This window comes from Lagenorhynchus albirostris, chromosome 16 (genome assembly GCF_949774975.1).
Source record: "Lagenorhynchus albirostris chromosome 16, mLagAlb1.1, whole genome shotgun sequence".
Classification (NCBI taxonomy): Eukaryota; Metazoa; Chordata; class Mammalia; order Artiodactyla; family Delphinidae; genus Lagenorhynchus; species Lagenorhynchus albirostris.
In genome coordinates this window covers 2,493,065-2,520,873 of record NC_083110.1, presented here as the reverse complement: position 1 = coordinate 2,520,873, position 27,809 = coordinate 2,493,065, and the positions used below count along the sequence as shown (strand labels likewise).

Below are 27,809 nucleotides of genomic sequence, written 5' to 3'. Positions count from 1 at the left end.
CTCACATCCCACAGCCTCCCGAAAGGTGGACGTGGCAGTCCCTGCCCGACAGTCTGCACGGGGCTGCCCCTGCTGCTAAATGTCAGGCACGAGGCGGGAGGGACAGCGTGAGTGCTGCGGGGACAGCGATGCTTCCCCGGTGACGGCAGACAGCACACGCCTCTCGGGATGATGGAATCGCCTGGGCTTTCGCGTCTCGCCCGAATTCCCAACCGTGTGCCTTGGTAGCCAAGTGACCCCCTCGGAGGCAGGTTTCTCATGTGGGAACTGGAGGCCCCTCACCCCGCCTGACCTGTCCAGCGTTTGTAAAGCCCCTTCCATGGTGCCTGCATGTAACAAGGCGCCCAGGAAGTGTTGGCCCTTTTCCTGTTCCTGGTCTCCCGTGTCCATGCGGTGGACAGTGAAGTAGACAAGTGTTTATTGAGCACATCTGTGTTTCAGTCACTGTTCTAGGCTCTTAGAATTCGTCAGCGAACAAGACAGATTCCTGCCTGTGTGGGGTATACGTTCTTGAGGGGGAGACAGACAGTTAGCGATAACCAGGGCGAACAGATGGTGTGTTAGAATGGAAACATTAGGAAAGAAGCAGTGGACAGGATTAGGGGGCTCGGGGGTGCTGGAGCAGGGGACGGCAGTCCGCTGCACGGTTCAGTAGGGCGGACGGGATTAGGCCCCGTGGAGAAGGTGAGATTGGAGCAAAGGTGAGGGAGGTGGATATCCTTCCCGGGCAGGCAGGGGAGCGGCCAGTGTAAGGCCCCAGGTGGAGGTGTGCCTGGAGGGGAGGAAGGCCGAGTTGCTGAGAGTGGGTGACGGTGCGGAGGACAGGCAGTCCCAGCGGGACGGGCTGGAGGCGGATCACGGAGGGTCTTGCTGGCCGTCGGAGGGGCATGGCTTTAACTGGAGTGAGATGGGGAACCTTTGGGGTGTTTTCAGCAAAGAGTAGCCGGGCCCAACACAACTTTTAAAGAGATGCTCTGGGGCAGGTGTAGGATCTGGCCACGCAGTAACCTGAAGAGCGGGGCTGGAGGGGTGCAGGCCGCGATGGATGTGTCTTGAAACTAGAATCAACCACGTGCCCTGATGGATCGAACGATCTGACCTTAGGGACTGAGCTTTGGAGGAATCGTCAGCAGTGTTGACGGAAGAAAGATGCATCATTTTCCCAAAAGCTTGGCTTGACGCCGGGTGGAGCTGACGTCAGCAGGGTCTCCTGACATGCTGCAGTTGAGTCACCCTCGGCCTCCCCCGTGTCCTTGTTAATATCGTTGTCACTGGTGATGGTGGTAGTGGTGTTGGTAACAGCTGTCTGAGAACCAGACCGCAAGGCCTGGTGTGCGTTGGCCGTTATGGCTGAGTTCCCAGGTATGAAGGAGGTGGGCTTAACCACTTTCCCCTATGAGGTGAGCATGTTCCGGCATCACCGGGCCAGTGGGAGGGGCTCTGGAAGAGGGGCCAAGGTTATCCCTGCTGTGGAGCCCTCCTGAGAAGACCTGCTCCCCTGGGCATCCCCGGGCAGGACCTGCAGCTCTCTGAGTAGTTGGCTCCTGAGAAGATGCCACGTGGCCGTCGGCAAAGCTGGGAGGGCTATTCTTTTGCAGGAGGGCTGCCAGATAGAACACAGGATGCCAGGTCAACTTGAATTTCAAATAAACAGTGAATCAGTTTTTTGAGTGTAAGTTTGCCCCAAATACGGCATGGGGCATACTTGTATGAAAACATTGCTGTTGTTTATCTGAAATTCAAAGTGAAGTAGGCGTCCTGTATTTAAATTTGCTAAACCTGCCTAGCCTCTGTTGGTGTGTCCTTGCTAACGGGCGAGATGCACCTTCGTAACCTGTCAGGCTTGCCGAGTAACCGACTTGACTTTGGAAGAGACGCTTCATTGTGTGGGGAGAAGATTCTGTGTGTTCTTGTGTCTGTCCTTCCCCGTCGTCTGAGCAGAGAATCAGGTCTCATCCCGAGCTCTCATCAGAGCCCTGTGCAGCCCGCCCTTCCTCTCCGATTTCTCCCACGTGAGTTTTGCCGGGGGACTCCCCGCTGGCCCACTGCTGGGTTTTAAGTCCTCCTGGATGAGGCAGTGCTGAGGACCGAGGCTCAAGGTCTTCAGCCCCGGAAAACCCAGGACTAGGAACCGTGGGAGTGGAGTCGGGTGCCAGCCACGCAGGGGCCTTGGGCTGGCTCTGCCCTCTGAGAGCTTGTGGTCTGCTCTGCTGGGGAGACCTCTGCTTCCAGCCCTGTCCTGAGCACTACTCTGCTAGGTAGCCCCTCCCTCTGTTATGGGCTGATTATGTCCCCTCCCTCAATTTGTACGTTGGAGTCCTAGGACCGCAGAATGTGGCTGTGTTCAGAGATAGGGCCTTTAAAGGTGATTTCATTGAAGTGAGGTCATTAGGCTGGGCCCTCATCCAATGTCACTGGTGCTTATAGGAAGAGATCAGGACACAGACACGCACAGAGGGAGGCCCCCTGGGGACACAGGGGGAAGACGGCCGCCACAAGCCAAGGAGAGAGGCCTCAGGAGAAACCACCCCTGCAGACACCTTGACCTTGGACTCCTAGCTTCCAGAACTGAGAGACAATAAATTCCTGTTGTCTAAGGCTCCCAGGCTGTGGTACTTTGTTTTGTTAAGTCCAGCCGATGACTAGACCATCAGCAAGGAGATGCAAAAGGCAGATGAGAAAGCAAGGCAGGGAGGCTGGCCTCCCAGGGTTGAGATGAGACATCTCAGCTCTGCAGGAGGCAGGTCTCGCAGGGAAAATACCATCCAGCTCTGAAGCTACGGGGCTGTCGCTCTTCCTTGAGGACCCTGACCTTCTTTACGTGTCTTAGTTGTCACTTGGTCGGTAACATGTAACGGAAGAGTCCCAGCTCAGCCGAGTTTTGCATGTGCGTGTACCCATGTGTTCTGGGGGAGGCTTCCTAAGAATGTTATCCTGGAGCTATTTTTATGGCAGCGACATCTCTGGGTAATTAAAATTATTTTTATATCGTTGTTCTTAGGAATGAATTTGGTAAATATTCTTTAATACCCTCTGTTGCCTAGGCGAGTTTGCCATTTAAAGATTCATCTTCTTTCGCAAAAATGTCACCTTCAAGGTGAAAAACTAAGAATTTGAAGCCTGGATTAATTTGGAGGTGTCAAAGCAGCACTCGATTCTAGATTACTGGTTTTGTTATGCTGTAGAACTTCACGTTGTAAAATTTTTAATGTTTTCTATGTAAGTGCAATTGGTGAGTTTTTGCTTTAGATTCCACAGTTAGGGGAACAGTGTCCTAAACTTAAATTGGACAAGTTGGCCCGTGAGGGTAGCAGAGCACTTGGCAAACCATCACAGCTTGACAGCTGGGCGTCCTCTCCCTCCTTACAGCTTCCTGAGCTGGGATGGTGGCCGGGGGATTTCAACCGCCGCGGCCAGGTTGAAGCTTTCACGTGAGCGTACCGGTGTGGGTGGCCGGCTAGCTGTAGATCTCATTAGCGTGTCTATTCCCAGCACCCGGCATTGGGCCGTAGAGAGCTGACGATTCAGCCTGAACAAATGGAACGCCCTCTTGGTGGCACCAGCGTGCCTCTCAGCTGTCACCGTAGGAAGAACCCCGAGGTGTGACCCCAAACCCCCGTGGCCCCCAGGTGCGTGAAGTTTCAAGGCACCCTTCTGAGTTTAAAACTTGAGTGATGGTTTACTTAAGTACCTCATTAGTGGTTACACTAATCCTCTCATCCTCACATGGCCCACGGGTGGCTCTGTCCTGGTTTAAAGGATGGAGGCTCTCAGTGGTCCATGGGTGGGCTAGGTGCACCCAGGGGCTTCCTGTGATGCCCCTCAGGTATGCTGACCTCAGCATCCATGGGGCTTCCTGGAGTACCTGTGGAGCTTACCAGTCCCAGAGGACCTCGGGAGCGTGTGCTCCTGGGGGTGTCCCGAACCTGCCCCTGCTGCAAAGGCACAGCAGTACTCCATGCAGAGACAGGTCTGCAGGTCCCTAGGATGGAGTGCCCCACAGGGGTGGCAGATCAGGGAGGGGGGAGAAGTGAGGAGAGAGGAGGGGGGGAATGAGGAGTTCAGGCAGAGATGCTTGGGGAGGGGAGGGGGTGAGTGGTAGGGGAGGGCATGGGGGGGGGCAAGGGGGCGGAAGAGGAGGGGGGCGGGAACAGACGAAGGGAGCATCTTCCCCTGCCGGCGCTCAGAAACACTGCCCCGAATGCAGCGGCAGGGCTGGCTCAGGCCTGGGCCCTGTGGAAGCTCTAAGGGAAACCACACCAGGGCTGGTGAGGGCGATGGGCAGGGTCACCAAGCGTGCTTGCCCGGTTCACGGGTGGGAGGGGCACCTTACCTTGGTGCTTTGGGAATAATCCTGACCAAGGGGTGGGTAGTCTCCAGGGAGATAAAAAGATAATAGCATGTTTCGCTGAAAACCTGGGTAAAGGATGTGGGCTGGTCCTTTGGGGAGTCATAGGTAGGGTTGGAATAGGAGAAGGGGATTATGGAGGGTCCACAGCCCAGCTGGGGATGAGAGAGAAAGGAGGGCTAGGAGCTCGGGGCCCTGGGTGCTGGGTGCCAGGGCAGGACCCCACGGCCAGGGGCAGCAAAGCCTTTAAAAGCCACCTGGGTTTCTAAGCAGAGCGGGCTGTGTGGGACCCTAATGGGTAGCCTCTCTGCTGAGCTCTGTCCCCAGCTGGTGGCGGACGCTGGAAGCAGCCAGTCTGTGCCCCAGGACCAGACCCTCCCGTGTCCCCTGAGAGCCCCGAGAGCCGCCTTTTCCTCCTCCGCCACGTTGCCCTCCAGGGCTCCTTGAGTGAAAGTGACAGAGCTCTGGGTGCTTTTTAACTGACTTTGGAGGGGGAAAGAGCTGCCTGGAATTAAACAACACTTGACACTTTAGGTTGAAACAGCAGCCATCAGAGCCCTCCGCCTCATCGGCTGGGCTGCTCCCACCTAGTGGGACAGACTGGGGGGTAATCCCAGCCCTAGGCCCCTAGGGCGTGGGCAGAGGCGGCCACGGGCATCCCGGTGGCCGCAGGGCTTCCTCTGCAGGGTCGATCCCCGGTGACACCTGGCTCCCCCACACCTCTCAGTGCCATGCCTGTGGAATAGGGGTCAGGAGGTGCTGAGGCCACCTGGAGCAGGTGCCCAAGACCAAGTAAGGCTCATCTTCTCTCGTTTCTGAGTCCTCTCCTCTTTACGCCTTGCTGCAGTCCGCAGACACCACAAGAGCAGAGTTTTTCAATGATGCCTCGAGCCCTTTGATGGGAGACCCTGGTGGCTGTTAAGTGGCCGTTGCCTTCTCTCTGCTCGATCTTTCAGGATGCAGGGCATGTGAAGAGAGGGAGGATGCTGGTGCGGACCCGGCTTTGATGCCGATGCAGATACGGATCCTCTTTGCCCGGTAGATGTAGTCATCTGTTGCTTGACCCCAGCTGGGGCCCCACCAAGCATTCCCGGCTGCGGAGCTAGTGTGAAATGCACCCGGCTTGGGTACAACCAAGGGGAGAGGAGCTGTCGCTTGTGTGCTGGGCGCGGAGTCGGGTGTTCAGCATGCGTTGGGAATCCCTCATTTCACAGATACGAGCGCAGAGGCTCAGGGAGGTTCGGCTTTGGGCGCAGAGCTGGGTCTGGCTGCACAGCTCCCTGCAGGGCAGGGTGTGGGTGCGCCCAAACCGTCCCAAAGACCATTCAAGGTGGTAGGAAGCAGGATCTGTTGCTTACACCGAGGACTCCCGAGTGCCAGCCTGCAGACCACTGCTGGTCAACAGGGAAGTTCCTGTTGGTCCACAGTGAAAAGAAAATGAGTCAGGACCCTGGGGTCATGGTCTCATAATGTGTCCTTGATTGAGAGTTCGTCCTTTCTCCCTTTTTTTTTTTTAATGTTAAAGTGGTTGAGGGTTTTTTTGTTTGTTTTTTGTTTGTTTTTGAGGGGGAGGGAGTTTATGGCAAAATAAACTCTGGGACCCTATGAGTACTCTTCTGTTGTTCAGATTGTTACTGATGTATGTGAAATGGAGAAGCCTGTGGGCAGGGACACCTTTAGCAGCCCCCTTCCTGCCCACGATCAGAAGGGTCCTCACCTGTCCCAGAATCGGGACCAAATCCCTCACCTGCTCCCGCCGGCCAGCACCTGCCTCCTGGCCCTTGTTCCGCCCTGAGGCCTGGGGAGGGCCAGCTGTTCCTCTGGACTCAGCACCAGGGGAGCTCACCCAGGCCCTTTAAAAGAAAAGATTCAAAGCAGGTCAGATTTTCATTTGGGCTTGAGATCTGGGAATGAAGCTTCATGGTCCTGGGAAGCGTCAGTCCTGCCTTTTCCAGTAAAAAGTCCATTTCATCATCCGCTCCTTTCATCTTCTGCTTAACCACATCATTAAATGAGCGAATGCCCAGCAGGACAACTGTGTCTGGCTCCCTGCGGCCCATTCCCTGGGGCAGGCTTGGGCTGCCGCGTAGCCTGGAAGAAAGGCCTGCCGTTCGTGGCTTCATTTTTGTTTAATGCTGTAACGAGGATTGGCGCCAGGCATTTGGGGGCGCTCCATAATTGTAAAGCCCGTTCTATTTATTGGCTGTTAGAGATGGTGAGGATGAGGTTTGTTTCTCTTGGAAATAGCGCATTCTCTTAACTGCACCAAAAACACTGTCGGAGCCGTATTTTATGGATGACCAAAATACAGTTCTTTGTCCTCTCGGCATCACACAGTTGGGTCTTGGACACTGTTCTGGTACAAGGAGAAAAGCATGTTAGGACTTAGCCCGTCAGATGTTGACGGGCAATAGTCGGTGTTACATTTGCGTAGCGTGTTACACTTTTCACTGATACTAACGTCATAGGTGGGTTACCCCACAGTATGTACCATTTTATAATGTTGCTGTCTGAGACGCAGTCCGCCTGTAAGGCCTCTGTTACATCCCTGTGGGCAAGGAGAGAGCAAACGTATTTTTTGCTGGGGAAAAAGATGAGGGGGGCAAAATTGGAAAAGTGCTAAACAGTGGTACCATATGCGGTTTCTGAATCCTTCCTAAATGTTTTGATGACTAAATACGAGAGTGAGTCAGGACCCTGTCTCGGACCCTCACTTTTGAGCTGCGGTCACGAACCCCCTTCTGCTTCGTTCCAGATGCCTCCCGTCAGCAGCCCCCGCCCCCAGTCACACAAATGCCCAGGCAAACTCCATCCTCGGCCACGTGCCCTGTGCTCTCCTGAAGGACTGAGCCCAGTACCCGACCCGTCAGTATGAAATGGGGGTGGAGAAACGGCCACTGGGCCCTGCTAAGCCCCTGGGTGACTCTGAGCGCGGAGAGGCTGGGCGGCGTGGGAGCGCGCCGGCAGCTGAGGGCAAGGCTGGGACACCCAGCCTTAGACTAGGTTTGCCCTCTCCTTGTCGGAGGTCACTGGCAGAGACAGCCAGGAATACCACTGGCTAATAAACCTGGATCGGTGTAGTTTGCTTTGGCGGGGCGGGGCTGGGATGGGAGGGGAGCACCCCAGGGCCTCAGGTGAGAGGTCAGAGGCATCAGGAGGGCTCTGCACGGGGTCTGGGCTTCTGCTGGGTGATTCTAAGGCAGGTTGAGGACACCAAGCCGCGGCCAGTTCTCGACCGGGAGATGTCCAGACTCATCAGTGACAGAGCATCTCGGTCACCTTTATGTAGAAGGTGGAGGGTGATCGTGGGCCGGGTTTGCAGCATAAAGCAACAGTGGCCGCCGTGGCAGATGGAGCCTGGGGCGTTCGGTTATTTTATGGTGTGGACGCCGCCTGTGCATGTCCCACCTTGTCTGTTCCGGAGCCTTGTTTATGGTCAGTTGGGAGCATCCCAACCTGGCAGTCACTGCGAACTCCAAAGCTGTGCTTTATTTTCTGCCCTTCCCCCCTCCCCTGGACCCCAGTGTCCATCTTTATAAAAGGGATGGGTGATGCCCTCCTGCCCTAGGCGGGCTCACTTTGGGACAGGGTAGTGTTCTCAGGTCCCATCCCAAATGATGGCAGACAGGTCCCGCTCTCCACATCGAGTCACCTGGGAATTCTAAGTAATAGGAGTCAGGTTGCTGTTGACCAATTGACACAAGGCCACACTTTACATGTTTTAACGAAACGTTTACTGACTGGATTTTTCAGTCCTCTTTCTGTTTTACGGAGTCAGTAAAACCTTTTCCAGGGCTTGAGCATTTTCACAGCCCTTCTGAAGGTGCTGTGTCTGCAGTGCCCAAGGAAGGACAAGGCCCCGCCTGCCTGCCTGCAGAGATGCTGGACACCTGAGCTCACAGGTCCATAGACGGGGTTTGGGGAGTCCTTGGACCCCTTCATATTTTATGGAAAGTTTTACATGTGAGTGTGCATGTGTATGTTTATACGGAGAAATGTCTTCGCTCTCGCAGAATCTCCAAGGGGTTTGCACTGCAGCAGAAAGCTCGCCGGAAGCCCTGGAAACGTGGCGCTTTCGGTACCGACATGTGCGGGGAGGATGCGTGGCTGGAGGGCCAGGCCCACTCGGCCGCGCTCCCTGCAATTGGGCCCACGCCCCAGGCCGGTGTCTTCCCGGGCTCCCTGGCTGGAGGGGCCAGAACAGGAACCCTGGCCTGAGGTCCCCCCAACTCCGTCTCTTCCTCTCTCCAACCAGGCCCCTCCTTTCCCACTTGGGGACCTGACTCACCAGAGCCCGGGGCGGCCACAGGTCCTCCCGGCCATTCCCCGGGTTGGGAGGGCTGCCGCCGGGCACGTAGGCAGCCCTAGGACTGTGTTTAAAGAGAAGTCAGTGGATCTGGGTGTTGTAAATGACTTTGACCTTCTCTGTTTTTGAGGACCTGTTCTCGACTGTGTGTCTGACTCCTGAGGCACGTGCTGAGGGGCCTGGTGACGTGGGGACATGCTTGTCCGTCTTTTCATTTCTGCCTGTGGCCCGTCTTCTCCCATCTCACAGATTCCCTGGGGAACATCTGCCACCCCCAGAGGACACACTGCAAACTGTGTTCCCTGAACTTGGTAACTGCAACTCAGTCACCTAAACTCCTACCTGAGTCACTCCTCTTTTGAATAGAATTGGGGAAATATTTGGTCATTGGCCATGATTCAAGGGGCAGAACTCTGCTTCCTGCCTGCTCCCTGATCCACGTCCTGGCGCCTCCCAGGCCGGGCATCACCCGGGAGCTGGTTGAAATCCAGGTCCAACGCCCAGACCCCCGACCCGGCAGCATGGCAGGTGCCCCGAGGTTTCCAGCACATTCAGGTTTGATGGCTGCTCTTCACACATTTCAGTATTCAGTGAAGCGAATGTATCTGAGAAGCAGAAGGAATTTGGAGAAATAGGCCTGTGGGTCCTAAATCTCTCTTAGTGCCGCTTTGAGATAAGAGAGCAGATATAGGGCTTCCCTGTTGGCGCAGTGGTTGAGAGTCCACCTGCCGATGCAGGGGACACGGGTTCGTGCCCCGGTCCGGGAAGATCCCACATGCCGCGGAGCGGCTGGGCCCGTGAGCCATGGCCAATGAGCCTGCGCGTCCGGAGCCTGTGCTCCGCAACGGGAGAGGCCACAACGGTGAGAGGCCCGCGTACCGCAAAAAAAAAAAAAAAAAAGGAGAGAGCAGATATAAGCTAAATGGAGAATGTCTCTGGGCTGTTCCACTTAAGGCTGGTGGTGCGCGAACCTGCAATGTGGCGAGATGGCTGGAATTCATGTTGGGGGCCCAGGTCCCACACGATCTCAGCCTCTTAGAAACGTTTCTTCCCCTTCCTCCTTTCTCCCGGTTAAAAGACATTTAAGAAAGAATCTTTCTGTCTAGGTGTTAACGCTAATGATTTGTTTCTCTTCCTGAGCATTTTGAAGTATTTTAATTTTTATCAAGACACAAGGGTCTTGACCCAAAGCAGTGAAGTCCTAGTGATGGAATTCCAAGGTTTTCCACAAGTGGGAGGTTTTTCAAAGCAATAACGTAAAGAGAAGAGCCGTGAGTGCCAGGCCCATAGTTTACCGTCTGTGAGCACTTGTTCTGGACTGAACAGGTGGAGCTGGTGATGGCCAGGTGGAGCTCCGGCTGTTGGGATCTGGGCATCCCGGACCTCACGGAGTTGGTTGATTCATTTGCTGCCATAAGGGTCACAGGGTGACCAGCCGTCCAGGTTTGCGTGAGACTGAGGGGTTTCCTGGGACCCAGGACTTTCAGTGCTAAAACTAGGACAGTCCTGGGCAAACTGGGCGGTTGGTCACCCGAGGAGATGAGTCTGTTATGAAAGCACGTGCGAGGTGTTAAGGGCTCTTTAAATGCCAGATGCTGTGGTCACTTCACTGCAAGGATGCTGGCCTCCATTTAAACTTTCTCCCGTTGGCGTTTGGTGGGGAGCTCTCTGGCCGGTGGTCCTGTACCATCTCGCTGTCTCTTGAGAGACCCACATGCGTGAGTTTGGGGGCAGCACAGAGCCAGCATCTGGGACTGGTGGGCCTTTGAAGGGGCCGAGCTCTGTGGGTGTTTGAGAGCTCACTGCTCAGAGCCTGGCAGCCATCAGCTGGCTATACCTGGCTTTTGCCTCCATTCCTGGCTTCCCCGACGAAAGCACCTTCCTATCGAAGGCACCGTGCATGCTTGTGCCTTGGGGACAAAAGGCCACGTGGGCTGCCAGGGTGAGCAGTGACGGGAGCGGAAACCCAGGCGTGAGGACAGCAAGGTGCCGATGGCAGGTGAGGCTCTGGACCAAGCAACAATGGTGGTGGAACCTGAGGGACCGGCGGCATCCTCGTCCGTTCCAGGCGAAAACACCTTCGTGTCCAGTCAAGCTGTTGAAAAAGCTTCTTGACTTTCAAAGAAACTGGTTTGCTGTGTGGATAGGAAGATTCCTGATTTTTTCGGGGGGAATACTTTTTGGAAAGAGGATCTGAGACATGCAGATGACAGTTGGAGGAACATTGGATCATGCAACCATTAAGATTCAGTTTGAGATTATTATTGAATTATCATGTTAATAAAAACAAGAAACTAAAGTAGTCAAAAGAGGGAACGTGTGTTAGTACTTGTGATGTTTTGACCGGAGAGTTTGGTGAGATGTAGGTTTCACAAGTGGGAGACGGGGAGGGAGAGGGGTTCTGAGGGAAACAGTGCAGAGAGATTGTGTGCAGGGACTCTGGGGAGAGAAGGACCCAAGTTCAGATCCGCCCTCTGGCATGTAGGCCTGGGGTCCTTGGGCCAAGTATAAACCCTCCTCCTAGTGTTTTCCATCTGCTGAGCACCCGCCGTGTGCTGGGCACTCTGCCAGAAAGTTGCCATATGTGCCCTCAGTTCAGCTTCACAGATATGGCAGGTAGTCTTATTATCCACAGTTTACAAATAAAGAAATGGAAAGTGAGAGGCTAGAAGTGATTCGTGCAAGCCTACACAGGACCTTGGGGCAGGATCTCAGGTCCGCTGGACTCTCCCATTACGCCATGGTGCCACTTTACCTCAGTTTCCTCATCTGTAAAATGGGCATTTTTGTGATTATAGGAAATAGCGTTTCATGTCCTTAACACAAGTCTCTGTACCCAGAGGTGCTTCCCCATCTTCCTTCCCCCTTTTAGTGCTGAACATTGCTCTAAAGAGGTGTTTCCAAAAATAGCACTGCTGGTCCAGAGCCTGCTGACTTTCTAGGCATCGTGGCTTACTCACTCTTCCTTACTCTAGTTAAAGGACTATTGTTGAGTAAACACGTTTTTAGTCACTGAACTCAACTTTGCTCTTTGCAAAGGTGGCAGTTACAATTGCTGCCTTTTATTTTGCCCAGCAGCGTAATGTACCCAATGAAAGAGGCCTGCTTTTCTTTCTTTTTTGCTCATGTGATGTACTCACACCCAGCCTTAGGTTTGAAGTTTTAGTCTCCCGCACATGGTATTTCAGGATTCGGGTGTAGATTCCCCCATAGCTCACGCGGTCCTCTTGTTCTCTGAATCACAGTGTCTCCTGGCTGTGGAGCCTTGCCTTTGAATTGAGAGACAGATGCTGGGTAGTTACAAGGTTTCCTTCCTGCAGCAGGGGCTTGGCAAGTAATCGCCTTGTTTTTTAAGGGAGAATTTTAAGCAGTATTTTAAAGGGCCAGACCCACAGCTTTTACATGGCAGAAAAAAATGAAACGAATCTTTAAAATAACTTGTACCCCTCTTCCTGATGCAAAAGGGATTTTGGAAAAGAAAGCTTGACTTCCATTGAAGTGAAGGCAGGATGAGCAAGGCGGGAGATGGTCCAGGCCGTCTCCGATGGGTACCGTGTGCCGAGTCAGAGTCGATTTCTGCGCCCACCCCTTTCCGAGTGCACAAGGAGGGCTGGGTTATTATAGGGAAAGTTAGAGAATACAAATAAGCAAAAAGAAAAATACCCAACATTCCCACATTTTGGTAAATATCTTTCCACATACCTGGATGTGTGTGTGTGTGTCTATGTTTAATTTAAAGATGAGCTTATCTGAACGTATAGGGTTTGTACAGATTTTCACTTTTATAATCAGTGCTGTGGTGAGCATCCTTATACCGAATGTCTTCATCTCCCTGTCTGATCACCTACCTGGGATACATCAGTGGAACAGAAGGTCTTTGATGACAGACGCCAAATTTCACTCCCATCGGAAGCGTGAGTGCCCATTTTCTCATGCTGATTATGGCCGTTATCCTTTTTAAAAAAAAACCTTCGATAGCTTGATAAAAATAAATGATGCCTCATCACCAGTGGTTAATTCATCTGCTTACTTGTGTTGTTAAACATGAATTCATTTACTTATTGGCCTTTTGTTTTATGCCTACTGTTCAGTCCTTTGTGGGTGTTCCTTTGAGGTGGTTATCATTTTTGTTCTTGATTTGGTAAGAACTCTTTATATATTTAGATATTATCTCTGTGAAATATGTTACAAATGTAGTTCCAATTTCCAACATGGTGTTTTGTCCTGTTATTGGATTATGTTCCAAAGCAGGAGGGGATTTTCGGAGAGGAAGCCTGAGTTGGGAGAATGTTCAGCATCACTGTAGAGACTTTCCTCCTTAAACCCACCTAAAAATCATGGCCTTAGAAGAAGTGAGTTCGAGGTTACGACTGAACAACTAACTCTAAGCCAACGTCATCTGTCCCTACTACCTTAGGGGCTCTGAAGAACCTCACCGAACTTTGGAAACATGCATTTACCATTTTCTTCTATTTTTTGATGCTGGATTTTTTTTTTAGAACATGGAGCTGGAAGAACTTTTAATTTTTAAATAAAATTTGTAGTTTAGCAGACAGGTAGTATATATATGTGTGCATGTGCGTAGAGTGTCCTTCGTGTAAAATTTTTAAATTTCTAAATGGGAAGGAGTAGAGGCATGGACGAAAAAGACAAGACATTCATATTTTGAAATGACCTTACTTGGAACCTCATTTCCAGGATTCATTATTTCTGAGCCAATAATAAAGTCACCTTTACCGAGAGTACCTGTCTCTCCTGACCCCGATTCAGTTGCTTAGTAAGGAGCTGGTATGGTTTAGATTCAGAATTAGAACGAAGGACAGAATAGGCAGAATACAGGCTGGCCCAGGATGGCCTGTGGACCTGGGGAGATCCGCTCCCCCCAGCCTGGGGATGCCTGCGGGGCTGTGCGCACAGGGCGGCCCAGGCTGTGTCTGAGGTCAGGAAGGCGCCCTGTGCTGCATTTCTGCCTGTGCAGGGGACACACGGGGGCTGTGAATGGGGGCTTCTTGAACAACCAGAGGTGACCCCGCATCGAAACCTACAGGGCTGAGGAGCTTCCCCGTGACAGGCTCCGGGCTCACAGGACGCACTGGGCAGGGCTGAGAATCCAGAGGAAGAAGTGGTTGTTGTTTTGGTTTTTTGTTTTTAATTTGAAGACAATAAGAAACGTTTCACGGAGGGTCGGTGACCTGTCCTCTGCAGGCAGTGCGGCCGGTGGCCCACGGCATTTCACGTAGGGCTGCGAGGTTGGGGGCGGGGGTCACGCCAGCAGAAGCGTGATGGCAGGCTGGGGGAGGAGCTGCGAGAAGGCTGGGCAGTCGTGGCCTGAGGGGCTGCGCAGGGGCCTGGGGGAGACGTCGTTCAGGGTGTGTAGCTGCACGGCCTGCCTTGGGAGAGGCAGGGGGTGGACAGAGGGCTGGGGTGGACGGAGGGCTCCGGTGGCCCGAACGACCGTCCCGGGGCAGGTAGGGGGCGGGGAGGGGAGGAGCCGGGGTCGGGCAGGTTGGGTCGCGGGCGCACGTGGAGCTGCCAGCTTGGAGCGTAGCCGCCGGGGTGAGCGCGGGAGGCCGTGGGGCGTGGGCGGCGGTTTGTGGACGCGCGCCCACTGGTCCTCGGGCGGCCTTACTGTCTCGTGCGGATATCACAGCAGGACCTCGGGCGACGGCTGTCTCCTTGGGTTGTCTCTCTTGTCTTCATCCACAAAGGAGGATAAAATCGGCCCCCGTCTCGGGGTTGACGGAGGAGATGGGCCGCCTGCGGGCCTCGTTCCGCACGGGCATCGTGGTCTTGGGGGCGGTGGCCGCGCCGAGATCCGGCGGCTGCGGGGAAGCCTCGTGCTCAGGGCGGAGCTTGACGGGGATTTTTGCCCCCCGGGGTTTGTAGAGCAGGCGAGGAGCAGGGCAGTGTTCCAAGGGAGGTTAAGAGAGAAGCAGCATCTTCCTGCGGAGAACGGCACAGCCTCGGGAGATACCCTGGCTCCCCGCGGGCCCCCCGTGCCGTTTCTTCCCCGACTCTGAAGCATGCTTTGGGGACGTAGGGGAGCAGATCTGAACGAGCCGCATGACTCCAGGTGACTGGGAGGGTTTTGAATGTCGAGAGAGAGATGGAATGGCAGGTGTGGCCATGGGGTGGGGGACCCTGTTTTGCCCCCATTGCAGACAGCATCAACTTGACAGCATGTCTCATGAGTGAAAGGACCACCAGAGGACCCTTTTTTTAATAATCCCTGCACAGGAGATGATGTGATTCCTTAGTGCTGTATTAGATCCTGGCCCTACCGAGAGGTAGTGGAAGGTAGGAATATCGCTTCGTGTGTGGTGGCTTAAAATCATAGTCGGAAACCCATGTGCCAAAACAAGGTGTCCCCAAATTAACTTCCGTTGCCCTTGATCCCCAAAAGCGAAAGTGCTCTCGTTACCCGGTGATGTGCTCTCCTGATGAGTTCCTGGCCTTAGACTTGGGATGGACACCCACAATGGGACCTTGATGAGGAATCTGCATTTTTAAATCTTCAGTCTCTGGCTGTAGCATCCCTCCTCCTCACACTCCGATCAAGCCGGGGGTGCGTCCTCATTCGGCCTCACTGGTCTTTAGGGAAGAGGCTTGAGTCTCATCATCGTGTCAGTGTCGAGAGGCACATGCCCCGTGTCAGCGCTGGGCAGGCAGCATCAACAGCAGTAGCTGGTGCTGCTTCCAGTTTTAGTGTGTACCAGCTGCTGCGCTGTGCTTTCTGCGCAGTGTTTAATTTTATCCTCGTGGTTACTCTTGGGGGCAGATACTCCAATCATCCCCATTTTACAGACGGGGAAACCGAGGCTCTGTTGGGTTATGTGCCCTGCCCAGGGCTCTGTTTGATGGTCAGCTCTGCCTGACTGCAGCCCCCGGGCCCTATTTGTGCAGAGCATCCTCGGAGACTTTGCAGGGCCAGGAGCAGCAGTTGGTCGGCTCGGTGCTCGGCCAGGGTCTGCGGTCGAGAGATCCACTCCCGGGCAGAGCTGCCCTGGCGAGACCCTTCCATCTCTGGGAACCGGGTCATCCTCCTTGCGTTGCTGGCATCATCAGCACCACAGCTGCTTCTCCTCACATGCCTGGCACCGTCGGCGGCAGCATTTCACACCGATTGCCATTGCTTCTCCACTTCTGCAGCCGCCATTCGCTTCTCCGATTCCACAAGCCCCAGCGGCACACAGCTTTAGCGTCCAGACTGAGTTGTCTGCAGGACTTTGGTCCCTCTCTGCTGTGGGAGATGAGCTTCGCCCCCTTTATCTCAAGGAACTTGCTTCACAGGGATCCACACTCAGCACCTTGCACCTGCGCGCTTAGGCTCTCCTCCCGCGGCAGGGGGCTGTGTGCGCGCTGAGGCTCTCCTCCCGCGGCAGGGGGCTGTGTGCACCTGCGCGCTTAGGCTCTCCTCCCGCGGCAGGGGGCTGTGTGCACCTGCGATTAGGAAGGGGCTGGTCTGGCCCGGGAGGACTGACCTCATGCCAAAGGCAGGGCAGCTCCTCACCTCCCTTCTAAGATTTCCCTGGGAGAAGGGCCCTCCCTGTAGGAGCAGGCCCTTCCCCACTGGCTGCTGTGCACGGAGCACGTGGGCTGCACCAGGCACTGCGCTCAGAACTGTTCGGATACCGTCTTGATGGCCCTGTGAGGGAGAGGGGATGTCCCCTTCTTCCAGCAGGAGCAGTAGCAATGAAGTCAGAGCCGGCTTCTTTTTTTTCTGGGGGATAACAGCTTTTTTGAGATATATTTTACGTACCATACAGTTCACCCATTTCCAGTAGACAATTCAGTGGTTTTTAGGACGGCCGCAAATACGCGCAGCCATCGTCACAGCTTCAGAACATCATCATCTCAAGGAGAAACGCCTTATCTGTCAGCTGTCGCTCCCCTACCCCTGCATACTCCTTGCCTCCACTTTCCAAGGAGGCAATAATCAACGTTCTGTCTCTGGAGATTTCGTAGGGCCTGCTTCTTGGCTGTGGACAGCAATTATGTTTTTGAAAGAGCTGGAAAGAACCTTAGGTGGTCTCAGTCCAACCCCTTTATTCTGCAGACGAATATTTGCCTGGCATCAGGCCGCTCGTGGGCGGTGCAGCTGGCCGGGGGCCCATCCGTCTCCACGTGCTGCCCCGCCCCTGCTCTGCCCCCTAGTGTCGGAGCTCTCCCGTGATGCCCGCGCCAGCCAGCAGGCAGCAGGCCCCGGCCCTGCAGTGTGTGCCGAAAGTAGTCCTTGGGGTTAGAATAAGAATTCTCAGTAACGGTGACGCAAACAGACCGTTGAACGATGACAGTGACGGCCCTCGGGCCGCTCTGCAGAGCGCAGGGGCCGCCAGAGGGGAAACCAGGGCCCGGGCCCTCAGATTGCCCACTTGTAAATAGAACTGCTGGTTTGGATGATCGTTATATTTTCTGTAGTCACCCAGGACCTCAAAGTGTAAGAACCCTGGCCAGTGGATGGAGCAGGTCGGGCGGGCTGAGTCCAGGAAGGTAAGGCCTCTCGTAGACACTCAGGCCAGCTCCAGGTTTGGTGGGAGCTGCCTGCCTCCTGGGTGGCTTGGGATTCTCACCTTAGCGAAGAATAAATAATAAAAGAATAATAGGGTTTCCCTGGTGGCGCAGTGGTTGAGAATCCCCCTGCCGATGCAGGGGACACGGGTTCGAGCCCCGGTCCGGGAAGATCCCACATGCCGCGGAGCAACTAAGCCCATGCGCCACAACTACTGAGCCTGCGCTCTAGAGCCCACGAGCCACAACTACTGAGCCCACATGCCATAACTACTGAAGCCCGCGCGCCTAGAGCCCATGCTCCACAACAAGAGAAGCCACTGCAATGAGAAGCCTGCACACCGCAACGAAGAGTAGCCCCTGCTTGCCGCAACTAGAGAAAGCCCGCATGCAGCAAGGAAGACCCAACGCAGCCAAAAATAAATAAATAAAAATAAATAAATTTTTTTTAAAAAAAGAATAATAAAACTACACAAAGCTTCTCCTCTGTAAAGTGTTCCTTTGGAACGATGCCTCCTTAGAAGGGAAGGAGTCTGTACAGCTTGGCCATCCCACGGCCCTCTGCCCACGCTCTGCTCTCCATTGATTCCATGTCACATCAAGAGACTGTGGCTCGACCATGAAAATAATAACAACAGCAAGAGGAGGAGTGACCCATGGTTCCTGAGTGCATCCTGGTAAGTGCTAACTCATTTAATCCTCACAACAGCTCAGTGAGGTAGGTGGCCTGAGGCCCACGGAGGAGGCATCGCATTCAAGGTCACACAGCTAACAAGTGGCAGATTCACCCCTGCGCTGCTGGTGCCGGAGGCTTCACTCTCAACCCCCCATGGTCGTGGGAGGATGAAAAAGAAGTCTCATGTAGAAGCGCCCACGACGGCTTCTGACACTGGTGCCTGTTTGGAAAAGGGAAGAGAGACGCCCTCTCTTGCTTAGGTCTGCTCACATCCTCCTGGATGTTTTGCTATTTCATTGTGAGGTTCTTTGTGTGTCTGTGTGTATATGTGTGTGTGTGTGTATATATATATATATATATATATATATATATATATAATTATTTTTTTTTTTTTTGCGGTACGCAGGCCTCTCACTGTCGTGGTCTCTCCCGTTGCGGAGCACAGGCTCCGGACGCACAGGCTCAGCGGCCATGGCTCACGGGCCCAGCCGCTCCGCGGCATATGGGATCCTCCCGGACCGGGGCACAAACCCGCGTCCCCTGCATCGGCAGGCGGACTCTCAACCACTGCGCCACCAGGGAAGCCCTTGTCTGTATTTAAAACACACAAACAGGAAGGGAAAGCTAGATGAAAACTCAAAGCCCAGCCCGAGCGGCCATCTCTCTCACATGTAAGGGGTTGCGAGGATGGAGAGTTTTTCTCCTTAGTGCATCTCCGGCGTCCAGCGTGGAAATGTCAACCTGGAAACCTGCTTTCTGATTTGGGGAGCAGCGCACAGCTGCTTGGAAGACAAGAGTCTGGGGTGCGGAGCTTCCCCGCCTCTCCCCTCATTGCTACACCCGCTCCTGCTGGGGCTCTTGCGTTAGCATTTTGCCAACATCTGCTCAGGCTGCCTTTTCTTCCCCAAGTCTTGACAAACAACACCCTTGGTTACAAAGAGGAGTATCTGTAACCAGTGGCAAGCACAAGCAGGTGTTTGACTACCATGTTAACTTTTGAGGGATTCTTATATTTTTCCATAAAAAATTTACCCCCTGAGGTCTGGACTGCATTCAGTCTCCATAAGTTGGGTGTTTTGGCTTGTCCGCTCGCTAATTCCTTCTTAGAAACTTAGGTCGGGGAGGTGGAATCCCAAAGAGGAAAAAGGGGCTGGAAGTCTCTGGAAGCCTCTGAAGAGCTCTGGCCCCAGGGCCCTCTGCCCCTCGCCGCCCAGTGGGAGTGCTGTAGGCAGTGAGCTGGAGCCTGGGGGCCGCGGGCTTTAGAAGGGGGGCCTGGGGCTCAACTTCTCTCCTGCTCATGTGGCCTCCTGTCTAAGGAGTAGAAGTTGGTGCTCGAGGCAGATAGGCCGTGATGCACAGAGTATCACTGTAGAAAGGATTCTAGAAACCCCCTAATCCCACTCTAGCTTTACAAGTGAAACCAACCCTTTGCCTTGAAAGGAAGGGTAGAAGGACACCAGGACCTCAAGTGCCCAGTCTTTAAAATGTCATTTGCTCTTCTTTTTCTAATTTTAAAGGCCATATATTTAATTATATCCATTAGTCCCAGAAATCACATTCAGAAAAGTATGAAAAATGGAAATCGCTTATAATGGCGGCCCTGCCCCTGGCCACCTGCCCCCACAGCAAGCATTGCTTGTGAGTCAGCACCACCTTCCCCCAGCCCCAGACAGGGCTTCAGAATCCTCCTTAACATGTGTACAGGCAGCTGCTAACTACTGGAATTGACACGAGCTCTGGACAGGGATTGACACCTATGCTGAAGTGGAGGGTGAGGTCCTCTTCTGTTCACTCCTGGGGAGGTGAGCGCCCGTGTATGTGCTGGGTGTCGGGTGGCACCTGTGCAGATGGGTTTTGGACACACCCTGGGCGATACAAAGGCTACAGATCTTAGCCCCACTTTGTGTCATTCTCCATACCTACTAGCCACTCTGCCACTGGAGTGATTTAGGAAGTTGAAGCCTTTGATAGTCACTAAAGCCTTTACTAAAATGAAAACCCCCGTGGGAAGCGTCATACCTGAAGGTGTTCTCCGCTGGAACTTCAGTTCTCTAATAAGATCCTGGCAGAGCTGCAGAGCTGGAGTCGTGAGGGACAGACGGGGGTGGGAGACGCACCATGGAGAAAGGCCGGGCCGGCAGGAGGTGCCGGGAGGCCCTAGGCCACCTGCTGCAGGCCATCCTCACCCGGCTGACCACAGTGAGGCTCTCTGGAAGGGACCTGTGCGTCGTGTATGCTGATTGGCGTCTGGTTATGAACAGGGGTGAGTGGAGTACTAACTTCATCCCCGTCGACATTTAGCCAGCGGAGTCTGTTGCAGAGAGCATCTCTCTAAGGAAGATATGACGTAATCCGAGTTTCTATAGGAGGAGGACAGCCTTTCTGCATCTGCTCCAATTGGAAGGGCTACCATTGGAAAGGTGCATTCTGTGCTCTTAGCACGTATGTGGGGCGAGCTCCTTACCAAATGAGAGGACAACGGGGGACGGTGGTGGGGAAGACACGTAGGGCATTTGCTAGGTGTGGTTTATAGTGTTCTGGGTCTCCTAACTGCTTTCACTGTTGATTATTCACTCTAGTTTTTTATCTTTATGCATGAAAATGAGGAATCGTGTATGTGCTTTGCACTTGGCCTTTCTGGTGTGGAGTCACCCTTAACAGGAAGGAAATCTAAACAACGCAGTAGCTCCAAAAGTGCTGGGTCTCCGCGGTCTGAGTGGTGTGACGTGTCGGAGGGCACACTGAACTGAGAGCACCTGCTCTTCCTGGGCTCACAACGTTACAGGTGCAGCTGCCTGTGCGCCGTGGGCCTTCGCCTGCCTGGAAGACCCGCTCCTCTGTTATGAGACGCTTAGGTGATAGAGCTCACTCACCTTGGCTGGGGAGGGCTGCCCCACAACGGGACCTGTTACTGCCTTCCGTCCCCCCAGCCCGCGTCCTCGTGCTCGGTGCCCAGGGAGCTGGTGCGAGGCTGGGTGGCACTTGGGGCGCTGTGGTGGGAGGCGTGCTTCCGTGACGGGGCAGCGGCATGGAGTCAGGAGGCAACTAGGGCTCACGCTCGGGCTCTGACCTTCAACAGTTGGCCCGAGGTCTGTGTCTCTTCTTCCTCATCTGTAAAACTTCCTTAGAAATGTGGTGCTAACATACGTGAGTCTCCAGTGCAGCTCTGGGCACATCACCAGCCCTAAATGAAGGTCCCCTCCCCATACCGGACACCTCAAACTTAGGTACGTTGTGGAATTAAAGGATGTACCTCAGAGGCTCCCCTCCTGAAGGAATAATCTGACTACTGTCCAGCTTGAACAGACCTGTTGGGCACGAGACAACTGGCTCTGGGTTTCTGTTCTCAAGTTCTCTGAAGCCGGGCCTCAGTGGCGGTCACCTTTGCGCCTTCTGTTCCTCAAAGACTAAGTCTTTTTTTTTTTTCCTGCATTTTTGAGTGTTTTATTTATATCAAATTGGATAAAATGTGTGTATTTCTCAGACAGAAAAGACATGTCGAGGTAGAAATGTACCTTTCAACTATTCATGGGTACACAAGTACATGGGGAGATTGTAGAAGTGCAGATTGTGACGCAGTAGGTCCGGTAAGCCTGAGTTCTATTTTTTTGGGGGGGGGTGGTGGTTTTGAGTAATTTTTATTTAAAATTTTTATTTCCTTGTATCTTTTTTTTTTTTACTTCTTTATTAGAGTATACTTGTTTACGATGGTGTGTTAGTTTCTAAAAGTATGGAACGCTTCACGAATTTGCGTGTCATCTTTGAGCAGGGGCCATGCTAATCTTCTCTGTATCGTTCCAATTTTTTAGTATATGTGCTGCCGAAGCGAGCACGACCAAGTATTTCTTAAACGTCCCTGAATCCTTTAGAATTCAGGCGTCGCTGGTTGTCCTTCCAGTGGCCAGGGGCTGGGCCCACGGCAGCAGGTGGGCCTTCCAGGCAGAGTGGCCCACGATGCACAGGTGATCGTGTTTCTAGAGCAGGTCTCATCCGGGTAATTTGTCCTACCGATAATTTTCGTACAAACTTCATCCTGAAACTGCATGATTTAAAGCTGAGGAAAAAATAACATTGCCACGAGATGGGGGACAAGAATAGCATTTGTGTTGGAAAACAAACTGCAGTTTAAAACGGCGGACACTTGTCCAAGCTCGTGCTGCCGTGGACAGCCGGGCACTGGTGCCCGGACGTGGGTTTGATCAGGTGATGGTGGAGCTCCTGGTGAAGGGAGAGGGCTCGGTCCCAGGTCGGGGTCTGTGGGCGCCCAGCCCCACCCAGACCCAGAAGGGGAAAGGAGGTCCTGGTGACACAGCCTTCGCCAAGGGCCGCCCCCTGGGCCGAAGCTGGCGGTCCCGCCAACATGGGCCATCGAGGGGCAGCTCTGGGCAAACACACGCGAACCCTCAGCCTCTCTGCCTCACTGCCGCAGAGGCGGCCTTGTGCTTACACGTAGAAACATCAGGGTCATATAGGTCTTTGTTAAGTAAAATAAACGTGATTTATTTCTACTTACTGATAAATATATGAATATCTCCCTGGGCAGCGTTTGTGGAGTTGGGCTCCGGAGTGTGGCCTGAAAGGGGAAAGGCTACCAGCAGGCCAGAGGCCGGAGTCACCCCAGCTCACTCACTGTGACCGTGACCGTCTCTGGTCCTTGTTTCCTGGTGGGAAAGTGAGGCGGACGTGCCATCTGTCTTGGAGGCCACGGGGTGACCGGCGGGACGGGGTCAGCCTGGGCCCACAGCGTCTCCGGGGTCGCCCTCCGCGTCTGCACCTGCAGCGTCCTGCCCGTCCCCGCCCGGCCTCCACGCCGAGAGCGGGGACCCCGGGCCCGTGCTGCTGTCCCTCACTTGCCCAGGCTTTTTCTCCCTCCCCCCGCCTCAGGGCCTGGTTCTCCATCCCAGCACCCCTTTCCTTATCTCCTGCGTTCTCTCTCCCGCCAGGGTGTGGGCGGGTGTGCAGGGAATTAGAGGGATCGCCTCAGCATCCGGGGACCAAGCGGCTCCTGTGCCTTCATTTGCGCTGAGTCAGGGCCGGCACTGGCTGTCTGTCCGTCTGTGGGGCGCCGCGGGGCCCTGGGATACTAGAAGCTACAGCCCTGTGCTGTTGCGGCTTCCTCCTAACCCCAGCTACTCTGCAGCACCCCCTTGTCCCCAGCACACGCAGACGCTCAGAGTAAATCCAGAGGGGCTGACGGTGGAGAAGGAGGAGGACGGTGTGCGGGTCTGCAGACCTGGGCTGTGTGGCCTCAAGTGACTGATGAGTCTGTAAGAGGGGGTAATGGATCGCACCAGTGATTCTAAGCCAGGAGAGAGAGAGAGAGAGAGAGAGAGAGAGAGAGAGAGAGAGTGTGTGTGTGTGTGTGTGTGTGTGTGTGTGTGTGTGTGTTGGGGCGTTGCCCAAGAGAACCAGGGTGGGGGGCTATCACCCATGTCCTGCAGGTCTGCCTGCAGAGGGAGTCCAGTGCCACCCACCTCCCCATCTGCGTGCACGGACCAGGCGGAGCCCGCTGCCCTCTGGGGAGGGGAGCCTGGGAGCCAGCAGTGCCTGGAATGTAGGGGCCAGCAGAGCACGGACCAGCTGTCCCCGCCCACCCCCGCCCATCGGTGATCTACCGGCCATCATGTCCATATACATCCTTGACCAACTGCTGCTCAGGCCGGGCTGGGCCCCGGAGAGGAGGTCCAGGTTTGACCTTCCGAGGCCCGCTGTCTGGGGCAGGCTGCCGCGTGACCGTTACTTTCTCATTTGGCTTGGCAAGGGCCGGACCGTTTCCCGGGGGGCCTTGCAGGGCCTCTGGATTCTCCAGACTCGTCCTCTCTGGCCTGTGGCTGCGATGTTGCAGGGCTCGGGGCCAGCCTGCGCCACTTGCTTCTGGTTTGTCTGCTTCTTCAGGCTCCCGGCATTTTTTCAGTGCCGAGACAGGATTCCCAAAACGGCGCATTTTCTGTGCGCGGCCCAGCGTGTGTGTCTCCGTAGCCACGTATTTAATCTCATGTGTAGGTAAGCACAAAGGGCCACATCTAGGGTCCTGAGGAATGTGAGGCCCGGGTCCCTCACCTCTTTGGCTACATACACACACTGCATGCACGCACACACAGGTGCCTGGTAAGGGTCCCCGGCTCCAGGACCTGCCCCTTTGTCTTCCCCCTCCTTCATCGGGTTCCATAACCCCAACCCTCGATGCTCTTGACCTCCTCTGTTTACTGCCCTCAAATCCTAAAGAGCCGTTTCTCTTTCACTCCCTCGTTCCCTCATTCATTCATCACTCACCTGACAAGGTATCTGCTGAGCACCTCCCGTGGGCCAGACGGTGTTCTAGGCGGTGAAGGTGCAACAGGGAACAGAAGAGACAGACCCCCGCCCGTGGACCCTGCACGCACCCCTTCTGTTACCCTCTCTCCCGGGAGTCACCGTAAGTGACAGAATCACCCTGACTTCCCCGACAGGATCCTAACAGTATCCACGACTTCCTGTTGGTACACCCCCGCCGGCGTTCAGGGAGGGGCCGTTTCACGTCAGCAGCACACAGTTCTTTCTGCGGATCTCCTTCAGCCACGAGGAGACCTCCCAAGCCCACGTGCGTGCCGGTGGTTGGCTTCCAGCTTTCCCTCCTTTCTCCTGATCAGCCGCTGTCTCACAGCCATCCTCACGGTCAGAGCTTCATCACGTACGTGGAGGGTCGCAAGCAACCACAAAGCCAGAGGGACCCACCGTGTGGGGCGTCTGTGCCCCCGTGCGCAGTGGCATCGGAGCGAGGTTCTCCGGCGCGTCTTTCCCCAGGTCAGGTGACCTCACACGAGTTGTTCCCGTGAGCCTGAGCCTCCACAGCTGCGAGGTGGGCAGCCCAGTGCCTCCTTGGTTGACCGTTGCAAGAGGAAAATACTGCCAGTTACACGCCTGCCGTGGTGCTCGATGCCAAGAAGACCCTCCACCAGCGCCTCAGGGTCTTCTGTCCTGTCAAGGGCGCCCTTCTAGAAGCCTAGGGTGGTGACATCCTTTTCACTGCTTCTGCCCCGGCGCCTGACGGCGTGGTCCGCTTCTGTCACCTCTCGTGGAGGAGGGACTAGCGTGGTCCAGGGTGGTCTGGGGGGTGCGGGTGAGGTTGCCATGCTACCTGGAACTGGCCAGGGCTGGCAGCAAGTTGGGGACCTCAGTGGCCTCAGCTGAGCCCTCATGAACGGGAGGAGGTAGGTCTGGGGAAGGAGCCTGAGGAATAAACAGTGTCCCGGGTGGATGGAAGTCGGGCACGGACCCGATGCGACTGGGGCTGAATAGCTGCAGTGGGTGTGTTGGCATCAGGGAAGATCTGGGAAGCGATGGGGGACGTTAACTCGGCATCCGGGTGGCCCATCCTCCCTGGCCACTCTGCACGAACTGGGGCTGGAGGTGGGCAGGCCTTGGACTGCTCGTCACCACCACGTCCCTCCCCCATCAGGTGCTCCCCAAGTGGGAAAGTGTCCTTCTGTCCTTTCTGTACCCAAGCAGAGCTTTCAAAATACAGCCTCGTGTGAAAAATAGACACGGTGTCTAAATGAAACACAAAGTGTGGTCGCCAAGCCTGCTGTTCTGTCACAGCCATCTGGTACGCGAGCTCCTGGAAGAGGGACAGGGGCCGGGGATGCGGGGTTCACGGATGCCGTCCGCAGGTGGCGAGGCGCTGTTACTGGGCGTCGGGCGTGTGCGACGCACCTTAGGCTCCTGACCTACGTCGCCCCACTTCATCCTCACCCAAACCCTGAATTTCATACTGTTATCTTCCCTTTACCGACTTGGAGACTGCAGATCACAGTGCTGTAGACTGAGCGTTTGTGCCCCCCAGATTCATACGCTGAAACCTAACGCCCAGTGTGATGGTGTTGGGAGGTGCTCAGGTCATGAGGGTGGAGCCCTCGTGATGGGATGTGTGCCTTATAAAAGAGACCCAGAGAGCTCCCTGGTCCCCTCCCCATATGGGAACACAGCGAGGAAACAGCCCCCTATGAACCAGAAGGCGGCCGTCACCTCGCCGGACATCGAATCTGCCTGCACTTGATCTGACCCTGCACTTTTGGCCTCCGGAACTGTGACAAGTACATTTCTGTTGTTTGAGCCCCTGCCTGTGGTATTCTGTTGTAGCAGCCCAAACAGACCAAGACAGAGAGGTTAAGCAATGTGCCCAAGGTCCCACGCCTGGCGAGTCATGGGGACCTGGGCCCAGTACGGGCTGTCCTCAGCGTGTCTGGACAGCAGCTATTTCAGAATGACGATATGAGACTTTTATGCGATTATTGACATTCCTCAAGATAACTTACATCATCGTCTTGTTGTTTCGTTAGTCTTGGAAGGGAGATGATGCAAGTTACCAATAAGAAGCTGAGACCCAGAGAAACAGCAGCTTCCCGGAGGTTCAGGTAGACGAGAGCCTGGAGCAGGGCAGCTCCCGACCCAGCCCCAGAGACCCAGCCCCAGACCCACCCCTAGACCCAGAGACCCAGACCCAGACCCAGAGACCCAGCCCCAGCACCAACCCCAGAGACCCAGCCCCAGAGACCCAGCCCCAGCCCCAGCCCCAGAGACCCAGACCCAGCACCAACCCCAGAGACCCAGACCCAGCCCCAGCCCCAGAGACCCAGCCCCAGCCCCAGAGACCCAGCCCCAGCCCCAGAGACCCAGACCCAGACCCAGACCCAGACCCAGACCCAGACCCAGACCCAGCCCCAGAGACCCAGCCCCAGCCCCAGCCCCAGCCCCAGAGACCCAGACCCAGACCCAGAGACCCAGCCCCAGCACCAACCCCAGAGACCCAGCCCCAGACCCAGCCCCAGAGACCCAGACCCAGAGACCCAGCCCCAGCCCCAGAGACCCAGACCCAGACCCAACCCCAGAGACCCAGACCCAGACCCAGCCCTAGACCCAGCCCCAGAGACCCAGCCCCAGCCCCGGAGACCCAGACCCAGACCCAGAGACCCAGAGACCCAGCCCCAGCCCCAGAGACGCAGACCCAGCCCCAGCCCCAGAGACCCAGCCCCAGACCGAGACCCAGACCCAGAGACCCAGAGCCAGGCCCAGAGATCCAGCCCCAGCCCCAGCCCCAGCTGTGCGCAGCTCTTCCTCCACCCTTACCACCACCCCACCCCCCAGCGCTAAGGGAGAGTGGAAGCTGTGTGTTGGTGCCCAAGTATCTTAGTGGGATGAGCCTGGTCCAGGGCGGGTGGTGGGTCGGGAATGAGCCTGGGGGGAGGGTGGGTGCAGGGGGAGCCTGGTCCAGGCTTTCTCAGTAGCGTGGACTGTTGAAGGCCACAGCACACTGGGCATGGCAGGACTCACAGACTCACAAATTGTCGCAGAATAGCCTTGTTGCCTCCTGGCCTTTGGGCTACTGCCGATAAAGCAGTCAGTTACAGTGACATCTGTCGTTCGTGTGACCTCTGCATCTGCTCTGTGGCGTCATCACCTTGCTACTCACGCTGAGAACCAGATCTGGTCGGAGGGGGAGGAATTCCTGTTCCGTCTGTACAAACATGTCTGACCTGATCTCTCTTCACGAACGGAGTCCAAAGAATAGTTTGTGCATGTGAGCTCGACTGTAGAGACACCGCTGCTCCAGACAGAGAGGACACGGTCGGGCTGGGGGGTTCCCCGGGCCCAGGGGAGCGGGCACTGCCGTCCTTTCTCTCCAGGGCTGTCTTAGTTCAGTGCACGTGGAGATGGGCACGGCCACCTCTGCCCGGCAGAGCGCTCCCAGGAGACCCCTTGGAGCAGGTTGACTTCAGGTGGAGGAACTCGAGTTGGCTGTCACACAGAAATCTTAACGTTTCGTGTGAAATAGGGCTTTCTTACGTGTGTGTATGGGCCTCATACAGTGAGTGTTTCTGAAGGTGACACGTCGGGCTCGGGTGCATGTCACCCCTTCTCTGTGTACCTGCGCTTTGCCACATGACGTCTAGTCAAGGTTCTGGATTTAGTGTCTCCATTAGCCCACTGGCCTC

The 27,809-nt window shown here is 55.1% G+C and overlaps 1 protein-coding gene and 1 non-coding gene across 2 annotated transcripts in view; one reads left to right on the top strand and one right to left on the bottom strand.

Moving 5' to 3' along the window:
* PGBD5 (piggyBac transposable element derived 5) overlaps positions 1-27,809 on the top strand; it is an 89,253-nt gene that overhangs the window by 20,311 nt on the left and 41,133 nt on the right. The gene's annotated exons all lie outside the window — the stretch shown is intronic.
* Positions 21,563-21,671, bottom strand: LOC132507672 (U6 spliceosomal RNA). Its single transcript, XR_009536251.1, has one exon. It is a non-coding gene; the product is annotated as a U6 spliceosomal RNA (small nuclear RNA).